This window comes from Pristiophorus japonicus, chromosome 28 (assembly GCF_044704955.1).
Source record: "Pristiophorus japonicus isolate sPriJap1 chromosome 28, sPriJap1.hap1, whole genome shotgun sequence".
Taxonomy (NCBI): domain Eukaryota; kingdom Metazoa; phylum Chordata; class Chondrichthyes; family Pristiophoridae; genus Pristiophorus; species Pristiophorus japonicus.
Window position 1 is genome coordinate 11,950,052 of NC_092004.1, and position 16,718 is coordinate 11,966,769.

Here is a 16,718-nt window from a genome sequence, read left to right on the forward strand (position 1 = left end):
TTATATGAAATATGTCACAAACCTTTACATCGTATCTTAGATTCATATATCACAAAAGGAATGCCATTTGGCCCATCGTGCTCTTGAAAGAGCTTTGCAATTCGACCCAACTCTGTCCCCATCCCCCTGAAAAATCTTGCTCTTCCAGTATTTATCCAATTCCCTTCTGTAAATTGCTGTTGAATTTACTTCCATCACCCTTTCAGGCTGTGCATTACAGATCATAACCAATCGCAGTGTAATAAAAACATATGTTCCGGCCTCCCTTCTGGTTACTTTGGCAATGACCTTCAATCTGTTTCCTCTGTTGTCCTCGGAATGTTGCGGGTGTCACTACAGCCCTGTAGACCATAAGCTTGGTGCCAGATTTGAGGGCCTGATCTTCGAACACTCTCTTCCTCAGATGGTCGAAGGCTGCACTGGCGCACTGTTGACCCTCGTTGTCGAAGTCTGTCCTTGTTGATAATAGGCTGCCGAGGTATGGGAAAACCAGTTAGTTCATTCTCACACTGTGTGAATTATATGAAGGCAAAATCCTTATTTTTCTCAGTTTTGCAAATCTTGACAACTTTAAGGTCTTCCCACTATTATGCAATTGCTTGATTAATAAGAAAAATGTGAACATATAAAGAACTATAAAAGTTCCATGTCAAAAATGCACGTGGTACATTGAAGGAAGGTAAATTTGTGAGATTATAACAAGTGCTTACAATCTGTTAATAGACATCAGCTGCATTTTTGGTTAATACACAAGTGATTTCACAAAATACATTTCCAATACAGATTTAACATATAGTGGAATCATCTTTCAACCCCGCCTGGCGGCGAGCACTCCGAAACTTCATTTATTTCACATGTGAACGATGTCGCTTCTAAATGTGGCGTTTGAGTCTCTTCAACATGGTTTTGACTAAACGAGTTACATACATTAAATATATAAACATCAAGAGTTGATGTATACTAGTACATGCGAGGCAATACGAAACCAATATCCCACAAGTGCGAACCTTTCCCGATGCTATCAATTTCGATATCTATTATCGAGTTGTCCTCCACCAACACAGAGACATGCTTTAGGGAGAAGATCAGTCGCCTCACGAGCTCACTGAAGTGCCACATAATGTTGCAGCTAATATTTAAGTATTCCAGTTATTGTCAGTTTCATTTTGCCATAGGCTTTTATATTGAGTAAAACATGTGGCTAGATGTTGTGTGAAGCAAAGACTGGGGCTATTAATGGGACAGAACGTGTTGGACCCTTAGAAAATGGTAGATGCGGTCGTAGTGACTTAGTACATTCCTTTTCCCTACTAGCTACGGCTGAATAGAGAGCTCCATTAAGATTCTGCTGAAATGGTGCAATTAATACAGCCTGAATCCCAGTTAAACACACAAACAGGAACATATTGTTCGGTTGTGTCATAAGGGCATAAGCACATGTCATTTATGCGAGTGCAACCCGATAAGTATGGAACCGCCCAGGTATAATTATTAATCACAGTAACGTATACTGGGGTTGGTTCATACTTTTATATTGGCTGGATCTGTATCACACGTATGTTTTCAACGTGAAACACATGGATTGCGAGCTTAACTCGTCTAATAATGGGCACTCTGATTATTAGTCCCATATAAGATCGGATACCCAGCACATAATTCCAGTACAGACTGCAGGCATGCTGGAAGACGAGTGCCTTTACGAGTGTACGGATCTGGCACACACGAGCATGTTGAGCTCATGTTTTCTGTTCCACTTTCTAAAGTCGTTATTGGTATTCCAGGGTGGCGATTTTCCCTGATCTATCAACTGGTCGCTCTCCATGGAACGGAGCTTCCCTCAGCTTTTGTCATCGAAACATTCAGACAGACGGTTTTTATTAAAGGGACACAAATCTGAAAATAGAAAAGGGGCTTAAGAAACGTTTTGCTTCTTCCTTTATTTAATCATAGATCAATGTATCTTTTCTCTTTCAACCACATTTATATATACTAATTACTTCATATTTACAGAAACTTCGAAGGTGGGGTTTCGAATTATCAGCAACCAAATTAAAAACACAAATTCCGCATTTTAACATAAAATTGCACATAAACGGTAATTTAAGCTCAGCAAATCCTAAATTTTATTGTTCTTGACAAAAAAACTGACAGTTTCAGTGTCGGTTCAACTTTAACTTTCTTCTCCATCAACATTTGAACATTCGCCTCAGCATTTTTTTTTCTAATTCACATTTTGTAATATTGCCAAGATCGAGGACTAAGTCCAGGCCCTCCTCCTGTGTTATCAACACTTATTCATGCACTGTTGAGTTTTTCCCACTCTGCTACTTAATTGCATACCTTGTTACCACATCAACGTGCATCGGTCCATTCCCACACACTTCGATTCGGATTTGTTAAGTGAAGGCTGTGTGACTAATTTTATTGAATTTTTTGAGGAGGTAACAAGGCGTGTCGATGAGAGAAGTGCGTTTTGTGTAGTGTATATGGATTTGAGCAAGGCTGTTGATAAGGTCCCACACGGCAGACTGATCACGAAAGTAAAAGCCCAAGGGATCCAGGGCAAAGTGGCAAGTTGGATCTAAAATTGGGTTAAAGGCAGGAAGCAGAGGTAAAGGTTAAGGGGTGTTTTTGTGACTGCAAAGCTGTTTCCAGTGGGATTCAGCAGGGCTCAGCACTGGATCCCTTAATTTTTGTGGTATATGTCACAGGTCAAGATTTGAATACAGGGGCATGATTAAAAAGTTTGCAGATGGTACTCAAATCAACTGTGTGGTTAATAATGAAGAGGAAAGCTGCTGACTGAAGGAAAATATCAAGCAACTGGTCAGGTGGGTCAACAGTGGCAAATGGAATTTAATCCGGATAAGTGTTAATAATGCATTTTGGGGAAGGCTAACAAGGAAAGGGAATACAGATTAAATGGTAAGACACTGAGAAGTTTAGTGGAACAAAGGAACCTTGGTATGCATGTCCACAGATCCCTGAAGGTAGCAGGCCAGCAAGATAAGGTGGTTAAGAAGATATGTGGAAAGCTTGCCTTTATTAGCCGAAGCATAGAATACAATACCAGAGGGGTTATGCTTGAACTGGATAACATATTGGTTAAGCAGCACTGGTCACCGCATTACAGGAAGGATATGATTGCACTGGAGTAGTTACAGAGACGATTTACGAGGATATTTGCGGGAGTGGTGAATCTTATCCGAACATAAGAACATAAGAAATAGGAAGAGGAGAAGGCCATACGACCCTCCCAGTCTCCTCCGCCATTTAATACGATCATTGCTGATCAGATCGTGGACTCACATCCACTTCTGTGCCCGCTATCCATAACCCCTTATTGCCTTATCGTTTAAGAAATTCACAATTTCTGTCTTAAATTTATTCAATGTCCCAGCTTCGACAGCTCGCTGAGGCAGCGAATTCCACAGATCCACATCCATCTGAGAGGTTAAATTTCTCATCATCTCTGTTATAAATGGGCGGCTCCTTATTCTAAGATGTTGCCCTCTAGTTTGACTCTCCCCTATCAGTTGATACATTCTCTCTGCATCCACCTTGTCAAGTCAACTAATAATCTTACATGTTTTGATAAGATCACCCCTCATTCTTCTGAATTCCAATGAGTAGCGGCCCAAACTGCTCAAAGTTTCCTCATAAGTCAACCCCCTCATCTCTGTAATCAACCTAGTGAAACTCTCTGAACTGCCTCCAAACCAAGTGTATTCTTTTGTAAATATGGAAACCAAAACTGCACGCAGTACTCCAGGTGTGGCCTCACCAATACCCTGTACAACTGTAGCAAGACTTTCCTGCTTTTATACTCCACCCCATTGCATTAAAGGCCAAGATTCAATTAGCCTTCCTGATCACTTGCTCTACCTGCAAACTAAACATTTGTGTTCCATGCACAAGTACCTCCAGGTCCCGCTGTACTGCAGCACTTTGCAACCCTTCTCAATTTCAATAATAATTTGTTCTTTGATTTTTTTTCTGCTAAGCTGCGTGTCCTTACATTTTCCAACATTATACTCCATCTGGCAAATCTTTGCCCACTCACTTATCCTGACTATGTCCTTTTGCAGATTTTATGTGTCCGCCACACACGTTTATTTTCCTCTGATCTTTGAATCGGCGGCAAAATTGGTTATGTTACATTCAGTCGCTTCATACAAGTCGTTAATATAGATTATAAATAATTGGGGCCACAGCACTGATCGCTGCGGCACACCACTGGTTAATATTTGCAAACCCGAGAATGAACCAGTTATTGCTACTCTCTAATCACTGTTCGTTTGCTAATCCTCTACCCATGCTAATATATTACCCCCTACACCGTGAAATTTTATCTTGTGCTGTACCGTTTTATGTGGCATATTGTCAAATGCCTTCTGGAAGTCCAAATACACTACATCCACTGGTTCCACAGCCACCCTGTTCGTTAATTCCTCAATGAATTCTAGCAAATTTGTAAAAAATGACTTCCCCTTCATAAATCCATGCTGACTCTGCGTGACCGAATTTTGGTTTTCCAAATGTCATGCTACTGCTTCTTTAATTATGGACTGCAACATCGTCCCAACCACAGATGTTAGGCTAACTGATCTATAGTTTCCAGCTTTTTGTCTGCCTCCTTTTTTTAAATAGTGGAGTTACATTTGCAGCTTTGCAATCTGCTCGGACCTCCCCAGAATCCAGTGAATTTTTGTAAATTACAACATAAGCATCCACTATCTCTGCCGTTACTTCTCTTAAGACTCTAGGATGCATGCATCAGATCCAGTGTATTTATCTGCCTTTAGTCGCATTATCTTACTGAGTGCCACTTCCTTAGTGACTGTGATTGTATTAAGTTCCTCCGCAACCCTCCATAGCCCCTTAACTTTCCACTGTTGGAATATTATTAGTATCCTCTACCGTAAAGATTGATACAAAATATTTGTTCAGAGGTTCTGCCATCTCCATGTTCCCCATTACTAATTCTCCGGTCTCGTCCTCCAAGGGACCAAATTTATTCCAGCACTCTTTTCCATTTTATATACCTATCGAAACTCTTGCTAACTGTTTTTATATTTCGTGCTAGTTTACTTTCATAGTCTATCTTCCCTTTCTTAAACAGTTTTTTAGTCACTCTTTGTTGGCTTTTAAACGCTTCCCAATCTTCTGTCCTCCCATTAGTTTTGGCCACACTGTCCATTATTTATTTAGTAAGACACGGCTGGCTACCTTTTCTCTCACGCCCTTTCCTCCTCATTTTCCTTGAGAGTTGTGAAATATCTCCTTAAATGTACACCACTGTTCATCAACCGTCCTACACTTTAATCTATTTTCCCAGTCCACTTTAGCCAACTGAGCCCTCATACCTTCATTGTTTCCTTTATTTAAGCTTAATACGCTAGTGACAGATCCAAATTTCTCACCCTCCATCTGAATTTGAAATTCAATCATGCTATGAACACTCATTCATATCTATGAAGACAGATTGCATAGCTGCGTTTGTTTTCCTGGGAATAGAGGAAACTGAGCGGTGATATCATTGGGCTGTATAAAACTATTAAGGGCCTTATTGGAGAGATTTAAATTATATTAATAATGTCCCAAGTTTTGTAAAAATACAATCTCTAAAGGATAATAGCTTTTTGAAATACAATCTTGGAGAGCAACTATTTTGCACAATTGAATAAGATTTCTTTGATTTAGTATACAGTAACGACTTTGCCAAGATATAAGGAATGCAAATGGCGTGTTGTCCTTTGTTGTAAGGGGGATGTAGTGTAAGAGTGAAGAAAGCCTGCTAAAATTCTGCAGTGCCTACAGAAAGGGTCGATTTCCCTTAGCAGCGGTGTCAAAAATCAGGGGCATAAATTTAAAATAATTTGCAGAACTTTTTGAGGGTGTTTGAGGAGATATTTCTTCACGCAGAAGATGGCTGGGCAGCGGAACGCAATACCTGAAACACGCACTACATTTAAAACGTATTCGATAGGCACCTGAAGTGCGACGATCTTCAGGGCTATGGATCCTGCTGGAAAGTGCGATTAGCCACGTGTTGGCTGGCACAGACACGATGGATCGAAATGGCTTCCTTCTATGCTGTAAACTTCTCTGATTTTATGATTCTATAAGAACATAATAAATAGGAGATCGTCGACCTGAACTCCACTTTCCTGCCCGATACCCACATTCCTTGATTCACCTAGAGTCCAAAAAATGTATCCAAATCAGCCTTGAATATACTCAAACATGAGCATCCACAGCCTTCTGAGGCAAAGAATTGCAAACGTTCACAACCCACTGAGTGAAGAATGTCTTCCTTATCTCGGTTTTAATGGTCTACCCCTTATCCTGGGGCTGTGCCTCTTTGTTCCAAACAATACAGCTAGGGAAAGAATCACTCATTATTTAGCCTGTAAACCCTCTTTCAGCATCTTGGCTGTTTCAATGACATCACTTCTCTTTACCAAATGCCAGAAAGTAAAGGTCAATTCTACTAAATCTCTCATCATAAGACAACCCTCGCATCCCCTGCATCAGTTAGTGATCCTTTGTTGCACCATTTCCAAGGCAACTTTATCCTTCCTTAGATAAGGAGACAATTTCCAGGTATGGTCCCACCAAGGCACTGCACAATGTTAGCACGATTTCACCACTCTTCCACTCCAAACCCCTTACAGGAAAGTACAACATGCCATTTGCATTCCTTATTGCTTGCTGTACCTGCATGTGTGTTTTTTGTACAAGGACATGCAACTCTCGCTGAACAACAACATTTAAAAGTTTCATACCATTTAAACATAATTTGTTTTCCTATGTTTCTTCCCAAAGTAGATACGATCACATTTCCCTACATTACACTCCATCTGCCAGCTTACTGCCCACTCACAGTCTATCTATATACCTTTTCAGACGCTTTGTGTTCTCCTTACAAGCTTACTCTCACCCACACAGCTTTGTAGCGTCAGCACACATGATTACAGCACACTTGGTCCCTTCATATCGGAAGTTAATATAGTTTGTAAATAGCTGAGTCCGCAGCACTGATCACTGAGGCTCCACACTAGTTACCAGCTACTAACCTGAAAAAGATCAAATGAACCCTATTCTTTGTACCTTTCCATTAAGAAAACCTTTATCCATGCTGATATATTACCCCAATACCTGAGCCCTTATCTTGTGTAATAAATATATATTTGGCATTTTTTGGAATGCCTTCTGAAATCCAAATATACTGATCCATTGGTTCCCCTTTGTATATGCTGCTCGTTACATCCTAAAAGCAATATAATACATTTGTCAAAAACGATTTCCCTTTCATAAAACCAGATTTGCTCTGCGTGATGTGATTTTCTACGTGTACTGATTCCACTTCTTCAACAACGGATTCCAGCATTTTCCCCCAACATTGATGTCATTCTAACTGGCCAGGAGGTCTCTAATTTCTCTCCCCCACCTTTCTTGAATAGCAGTGTTATATTTGCTCAATTCCATCCCAGAACAACATCAGTAATCGACTGAATTTTGGAAGATCAAACCCAATACATCCATTATCTCTGCATCCAGCCCTTTTATAAACCAACATGTAGACCGTCAGATCTAGGGGGGTTGTCGACGATTAGTCCTATTCATTGCCTTGTACTTTTACTACTTCTATTCATTGCATTAATTTCCTCACCCTCATTAGACCCTTGTTTCCCCAACATTTTCGGTCTGCTTTTTGTTTATTCAAATGTGAAGACTGGTATAAAATATTTGTTTAACATTTCTGCCATTTCCTTATAACTCATAATATTTTCTCCTGTCTCATCCTCTAAGGGACAAAAGAACACTTGTGCTACTCTGTTCCTTTTTACATTCTTGTAGAAGCCTTGTAGAGGCCATATGTTCACATTGGGTATGATCAGCCTCCCTAGCTGGTTTGATCATTATTTCCCAATAAAGTTCCTATCGCTTCTTCCAAATTTTGGGTCCAAACTTCAAACGCGTTTTCTAATTCTGTATTTCTATCATCATCGCTCGTGACCCGACTGCGAGTACAGTTGATACATACGTCTGAATTTGCAGGTGCTGTAGCATACATAACAGGTCCAGGGCCCTTATGAGGTGTGCCTTGAAAGTCTGCATTGTTTGGCTGAGTTACTTTTCCAGATTAAGAAATTGCAGTTTTTTCAAGGTGTAGCTGTTTTCTAGATCAATGATTAGCTGCTCACTCATTTGTTGCAAACGAATGCACCAAATCCCAACCACTTTCTGCCCTTTTCCAATCTGATTGCATTTTCATCCACCTTCTTTTGGATGAACCGGTAATAATTAGCTTTATAATTACAGGGCAAAATCGCCTTGACTAAATCCGTCCCACTCAACTTGCCCATGTGTTTCTCTAAGGCTATCTCTATGTCAGTTGTACAGTCAGATATTCTGCGACATTACGAAAACTGGCAGGCGTACACATATCCCTGCACTCCCCAATGGCTATCCTTCCTCGAACGATATACCAACAAAATGGGTCGGCCTTAGAATGTTTTTTAAACCCAAATAAACACCACCGTTTTGTCACACCAGATTTTGCTAGGGTTTTTGCATGCTTTCCCAATTGTTTGATGTTACTTCAATATGGCACAATGTTATTTTATTAGGTATTACACAAAGTTGAGCATTTATCAGTAATTAACAGTATAGAACGAAAATGCTATCACCCGTGCTGCCTCAGGTAGTTTTAGTTTCCTTTTGATAGGAGTCTGAAAGAAACAGTCCAACGCACCAAGGCTCTCTTCCACCTCACCCCGCCTGGAGTATCTTCTGTTCATTGGCCCTTGGGTTGGACTCATCCCACTCGAGGTGTTCTCTGTTCGTTGGCCTTTGCCTTGGAATCAAGCCGCTTGGGCTATTCTATGTTCATTGGCCCTTATCTTGTCTGTTTGGATCCGGATCCTCCTCCCGTGGGCCACTACTGCCTGGTCCCTCTCCAGGCTCAGCCCTTGCTCCTGGTACTCTACAGTCTAACTCTCATAAGTGGCGTTTTTATACTACTTTTCCAGGCGGTACCATGAGTTGATATTGACACAAGTACCATTTTGGGGTCTTTCCAAATAGTGGGCTGGCCAATAGGGCGTGGTGTTTCTTTCAGACGAAGGAAAGAAGAGTCGGCCCTCATCACATCCATAACTTTGATGGACAAGGGCTGATTGACTAGTCCTCAAGATGCCATATATTTATGGCTGACCAATTATCGGCCTACAAGAGGGGAAGAGGGTTGCTCTTCCATTTTATCTGCCTCTTGCTTTTTCTCAAGGCCTTAGCCAGCAACTTCAGAACATGTGATCTCCTATTCTACAAATATTATTCTATCCCAGGCTTCGTGCTTCCAAGAACAAATTGTAAAGAAAGTGCCTTATGTAGTCTCAAAACCAGTTCGTTGATTCTCACATTGTATTCATTGCATGAAGTCAGAATGCTTTTTTTTCACAGTTTTTCAATGCTTGACAAATTTTAGACTTTAGGACTACTGTATACTTGTTCGATTAACATGAAAAAGATGAACATATAAAAAAATATAAAGTTCGATTTCCAAAATGCATGTGGTACATTGAATCTAAACACGTGTGTAAGGTTGTAAGAAGGATCAACAATCCTTTTGTAGTCATTAAGTACATCTCTGGCTAATACAAAGGAGATTAAAAAAATACATATCCAATCCATATTTAACATATAGTGGAATGTTATTTCACAGATGAGCCGAGTGCTGCAGTAAAAAGTGCAGAATGGAGCAAGAAACTCCCATTCCAGACACATCATCACACATATCTGGGCTGAAAATCCAGTGAAATATCGAGGGAATGCTGCACTGTCGGCGGTGCCATCTTTCAGATGAGTGTTAAATTCTCCGAGGAAGGCGTAGCCGGTCCTATGGCACCATTTCTAAGAAGAGAACGGGAGATATCCAGCTGCACAAACCTATATTTATCCAGCAATCAAATTCATGACTAACGGACATTATCTTTTTATTGTAACATTGCTGTTTATGGGATCCTGCTGTGTACAAATTAGCTGCCGCATATGCTACAAAAAATACAATGACTAAAGGTCAGAAATTATGTAATTGGCTGTAAAGCCTTTTGCGGCATCCGTTGGTTGTGAAAGGCGCTATGTAAATTCAAGTGTTTCTATAAATGCGGGAAATATTGAGTTGGGGAGTAACTGAATGGTGGAGCATGTCCGAGCGACTGAATGGCCTACTCCTGTCCCTGCATTCCTCAGCCTCTATAATATCACAGAACATATCAAAGTGAAACTACGGCAATGGATAATACTAGAAGATAATGAATGGAGCAGCGTCGTGAATCACCACCGCAGCCCAGGAATCCATGGGGAGGTAGATACCCAGAGAGATTCTGCTTCTCACGTGTCAGAAGCTATTCTAATACTCTACATGTTCCTTGTCACAGTTAGTCCTCTGGAAACGGTTTCAACATCATCTGTAACATTTGAAAAATGTTAATTGCAGTGAAACGAGGCTTATTTCGAGCCCTTTTCTGTGGTTACATTTTTCTACCCTAGTTTTTAGATTACTTTTATTCGAGGTGTTGGTGCAAATCCCGATTTCATGCCGTTCTAAAGATATACATTGCTCTTTCAATTGCAAGCCTCAACTCCGAGATTGAAAGGGATGATTGTCAAACGCCGGGAGTGGGGTAAAATTTGAAATTTGAATGGGAATTCGGGGAATTCACTTCATGCATCGACAGGATGAACCACATCATTTAACAGGAGGAAAACTGAAGCTGTTTCTGTTTAAGGTGCGGCCATGCCGGCAGAGCCCGGCTTTCTGTATATTGTTAGTTAGAAATGTGAGCAATATATTAGGGCAAGGTTTTGGGCAGTTTCACGTCAAACATTGTATTATCAGTTTGGATATAATCAGTGCAGCACAAATATTACTGTGAAGGGAGTTGACGCGCTGCCAAATGACTGGAAGTAATATCAATGCACCTGATCGTTCATGTTCCCACGGGAAATGTCCCACAATTATAAATTATGTTTTCTCTTAAACTCTCTTGTCACAATTCGTTGGATCTCTGTTTCCAGAGCCAATAGTCATCATCATTTCTCGGACAGAATGAGAGTTCCGTACATTGCCTATCCATTTTCCTGGTTACCACCAATTCTACAGCCAGTAATGATTTACTATCCGATTATAGCAGCCATTGGAATCCCTGGTAAGTGATTACATTCCGTTACTAAAGTTGTGAATAAATTTGGGATTAACTGCATTAGCTCCCATCTCACTAATTGTCTTTTTGTAACGATCCTTCACAATTCAATTCAGATGCAGAAATTCAGTGACAGTATTTCTCGCCAAACCTTGTTCATTGACTGATCATTTGGTGACTTTTCAATTTTCTTTAACCTCCATAAAACCCGCAGATTATTTACCCCCAGTAATATATTTCAAACTGGTTCCGTTTTATCTGAGAATCGTGCAATGAGTGATTCAATGGATTATTTTAATCCCATTTTTCCATGCCTGCTCTCCTTTCCCGTAACAATCGGTAATATCTGACAGATTATAATTTACTGAACATTCAGCGTGTTGTAAAATGCTCCAGTTTTTCTCCTTTTGACACCCGCTGTGAAGATAGACACTGACAGCCGATCATGGACATATACCTGGAATTAGTTCAGTCCCGTTAATCAGAATCTACCCGCTGTTCTCGGTCTGGTTCCAGCAAAGTGCCGGATATTATTCTTGGTGATCACAATCCATGCCGAGTGTGGGATTGTGCTCCATGCAGGAACACAGACTCTCTCCCTCATCTTCTCCACTGACCTGTGACCAGCCTGTTCTCAGACTCGCCTGAACCCTCCCGGCGGAGATTGTTCTGCCTTTAGCCGGTGGGAGGCAGCTGCTTTCTGTCACATCCATTCCTGCAGCGGTACAGGTCAGACCGGGAATCCGTGCTGTGACAGAGCGATTGAAACAAGGCAGCGGAGCTCTATGCAGCTGTCCTGGGTTTGTCCACATTTAAAAACCCGTTTTAGATTCAATCACCTGCACGTTAACCAAAGCACCGTCTCCATGCCGGGTCATGTTCCCTTTATACTAATCGCACAAATTTAATTATCAGACCAAACGCTTGCAGGGTGATAGAACATCGACTGTACCGTTAGTAAGTCTGTCCGCTCGGAGATCCACACACATTCACTATAATTTCGCTTCAGATACTGAAAGATAGAGGAATTTCTAGTCACATTTACACTCCCGGTCTCTATATCCCTTTATCGCCTCTTCCTCCAGCCACGGACCCAATCTACTTTGAATTCTGACAGTTTCTGCCTCAAACTCTATCCATGTGACTGAACTCCACCGCCTCCCCAATCCCTGCATACAAATGCTTCTTCCGCTCTCTCTTCTCTCTGTTCCATTGTCTTCTATTTCATCCAGTTTCTACAGCGCCTTGTTGTGAAACACATCGACTGGAGTCAGTCTGCTTCTATCTACATTCTTCCATCCTGTCAATAATTTTAAACACATCTGTCATATAACCCTGCAATCTGTGTCTGTATTACATTCCTCTAACTCACATTTACAGTTTATGTGGCAGAGCCCAGGGTATCGAACCAGTGTGTTCTATCACCCATTGTACCACTGACTAACTTTCCCACTTCAGTTGGGAAACTGATATCTCACATTCAGTCTCCTGCGTTCCCACCACCCTGTACTAATAAATTGCCTTGCATGTTTGTGTTTGAAGAAATATGGTCAGCATTAAAGTCCAATATTACGGCTGTTGTTTTTAACACTCTGCAGAGTCTGTTTGAAGAGGTTACTCAATGAGAACAGATTGAAGTGAGTTGACTCACTGTCCCGCTGACTCGCACAAATCTCATGATCAATGCAGCCTATTGCTCCTACTGCAAGTTTTGCCCCTGTATTACTAAAAGTATCTCTGATTATATCAGCTCACATGGTCCGTTGTAACATGTGCCGCAACAAGATTCCGCATCATTTCTCAGAGATCATTACAGTTTGATTTATTGTATTGCCATTTGCCGTGTTCCAGTTCTCGGCGTGGTAATTGGTGTTCCCGGTAACGTGCTTAGTTTGTGAAGCAAAAGCGCCAAGTTGTTATTTCCATTCAATATTGTGTCAGCTGCGGTAATTTTAACTGCAAATATGATCAGTACTCGGTGCATTGGAATGTCTGTTCCCATTGTATTACATTGTCAGTTAAGTCCCTGCTTTGATAATGTTTTTCAGTTATTATTCGTAAAAATGGGAACCCACGTAATTAGCGGTAATCTTACGACTTGAATCGATAGTTGGTTGCACGAAAATAACCACAGAATAGGGATAAATGTTAAGCGAATTTTGGCTTTTATCACAAGGGGGAAGATATTTACAACTGAGGAAGTGCTGTTCTCGCTGTACAGAGATTTGGTCAGATCTCATTTGGAATATATACGTTCAGTTTTGGGCAACATATCGCAGGATAGATGGATTGGCCTTCGAGGGGTTTCAGCGCAAGTTAACCAGACTGATACCACGGTTTAAAGTATTCAAATATGAGGAAAGGTTACATAATCTTGCCTTATTTTCCATTGTGGTTAGAAGGGTGAAGCGTGATATGACCGAGCTATTTAAACAGATAAAGGTGCTCGATAGTGCAGGTACAGAAACTGTTTCCTATGGCGGTGTAATATCAACCAGAAGGCATTATATTAAAATTGGAGCTAGGCCATTTAGGAGTAAAATCAGTAAACACTTTCTCACACAATGTTTGGTCGAAATCTTACACTCGTTCTCCCAAAATTCTGTCAATTAATGGTCAATTGTAAAATAACAGACTCTGATCGATAGATTTGCTAAGGTCAGGGTATCAAGGGATTTTGAACCAAGACGGTAATTGTAGTTAGGGTGCCGATCACCCATGGTCTACACGAATGGTGGAAAGGGCTTGTGGGGCAAAATTATCTAATCCTGCGATCTTATACGTCAAGCACCAGAGTCATCATTTCTGCAATGACAGTTCCATTACACTCGCACGTCCAATTTCAGTGTATCTGTATGTTCTACAGGAAACAATGTCCGATAATATTATTGCAGCCCATAGAGTTTCCAGCATTCATTTTAACAGGTTACCGATTGCATAAATCCGTGTCTCGCTGTATTACCTGGAGGGCCTGTTCATTGCTCTGTCGGTCCTGAGGTGATTATTTGTCAGATTTGGGTCACTATCGGAAATTCCGAGAATATCTGTCCTCCATTCCCAGCAAACTTTGCGAGATGTTTATTGATATCACAAAGTTTTTTTTTGAATCTCCAACTCAAAATCTAACATTGTTCTACGTTGTATGTCTCAGACCAATGCGGTTCTAAGTGAGAATGAGCCCAGTATTCACACAGTGGGATGTCATTCGAGTGTGTAATTGTTTCAGTTCATCGTTAGCAGCGTCAGGAACCCCGAGCTAATGTTCTCCTCTTTGCATGCTCTGGTTAAATTATCCACCTCGCCTTTAAATGTAACAGCCGGGGCTCCCATCTGAATCAGAAGTTTTTGGGTTTGATACCCTGTCGAAAATCTAGTCTGACTTTCGTATGACTTTCCCATGGCAGTTTTTCCGAATAACGCAAACCTTAGCCAACTGTACCAACCAGTTGTTGTGTTTGTGCACCTTGCTGTAGTACATATACACATTTAGTTACATTACAAGGTATGTAACGAAGTTATAGAAACCATCTTCTGACAAACAGTGAAACCCCATATTAACTTTGCTAGAGTGTAAAATACAAGTGTTTTATTTCAAGCCAATTCTGGGAAATACGGTTGTGTTTTCAAGCAATTGCTAGAAACCACAGTGGTGATGTATTTATTCAGAGCTGAATTCGTGCACGAAGCACAATAATGGTCCGTGGCCGCAAATTTCATTTTTAAAGATTTGAAGTCAGTTATATACACATGTAATGGTTATATTTGGGATATTGCACTGGCAGTGAAACCGGAGAGTGAAGGGATGGAGAGCTTGGAAAATAGAAACATTAAGACACAGTAGTAATGATATTTTAATTGTAACTGGCAACAGTTGTGGTTGGATTCAGTGAGAGAAAGACATTGTTTCCCTTTTAGTCCTGTCATTATATAGCAGCTGCAATTAGAAACAAGAATAATTGTCAAATCGTTTTGTTACTAGAATATTTGTTAATCAGGTATCACCAATATTTGAACTGTGACACTGTTTAAGCCGAGAAGATATTGAATTAATTGACAATGACATTTCTGCAGCCACCAATCTCCCCAAATATCCCCTCACCATCACCGTTGATGCCCTATTTCCTATGAAAACAATTAATCTCTCTCACTCTGGCCTTTCCACCAGTTCCGCCCTCATTCTCGCTCACTCAAGTACAAGGGCCGCAGACTTGTACGGATGTGTCAGACAACTGATTTAACCATTCTACGCCAGATTTGGCGAGACTGCATAAAGTAGTATCGGGCCCTACTAGTGTCTGCTAAAACTGCTCACTATTCCAACATCATTTTAGAATGGAAATATAACTCCCGGCTACTATTCTCAACTGTTAACCTTCTTGTTAACCTCCTCTCCCCAGTCTCCACCACACTCACCACCAACAACAAGTGTGAGTAGCTCATGGAATTATTTGCCTCAAAGATTGAGAACACCCAATCAGCTGCCTCTGCCACTTCTCTTCCATCCTCTAGCCCAACGGGTCAAACGTCCCCTAAGTTTCCACCCTGCCCGAGCCATGAAGTCGCATCTCTCTCTAGTCTCTCCCTGATCTGCCCCTCTTGACCTCTCCATGCTCATCTTATCCATGAGAACCATTTCCTGCTCACTTGACCCTATTCCCACTAAGCTGCTGACCACCTAACTTCCTTTTCTGGCTCCCGTGTTAGCTGACATTATTAATTGTACTCTCAGCTCAGGTCCTCTTCTCTCCTTCAAATCTACCGTCATCACCCCTCTCCTCAAAAAACAACCATTCACCACACTGGGCTTCCAATCTACCGCCCCCTCTCCGACCTTAATTTCCACTCCAAAGTACTTGAACATGTTGTCACCTCCCGGAACTCCATGTTTGAATCCCTTCAGTCTGGTATCCACCATGCCACACTACCGAAACTGCTCTTATCAAAGTCACAAATGGCATCCTTTGTGACATTGACAAAGATATACTTTCCCTCCTCATCATGCTCGACCAGTCCCAGCCTTTGATATCGTTGAGTACTCCATTTTCCACCAATGCCTCTCCAACGCCTGGTTCCATCCGTATCTCCCGAATCGTAGCCAGAAAATAACTTGCATTCGCTTCTATTCTCACGATAAATCGTTGCATATCGTGTTCCCTGGGAACATATCATTGCCCCCCTCCTGTTCTCCACGATATGATGCCTCTTGCCGACATCATCCGAAAACACAGTTTCAGTTTCCACATGCACGCTGCTGATAACTAGCTCTACCTCACCCCCACTTCTCTCGAGGCCTCCAAGGTCTCTAAATTGGCAGACTGCTTGTCTGACATTCAGTACTTGTTGAGCAGAAATGTTGTCCAATAAAATAATGGGAATACCGATGACATTTTCTTTTGGTCCCGCCACAAACTGTGTTCACTAACCAACGAATCGATCCCTCTCCCGTGCTTCTGTCTGTTACTGAACCAGAAAGTTTGCAATCCAGCTATCCTATTAGAACGGGAAATA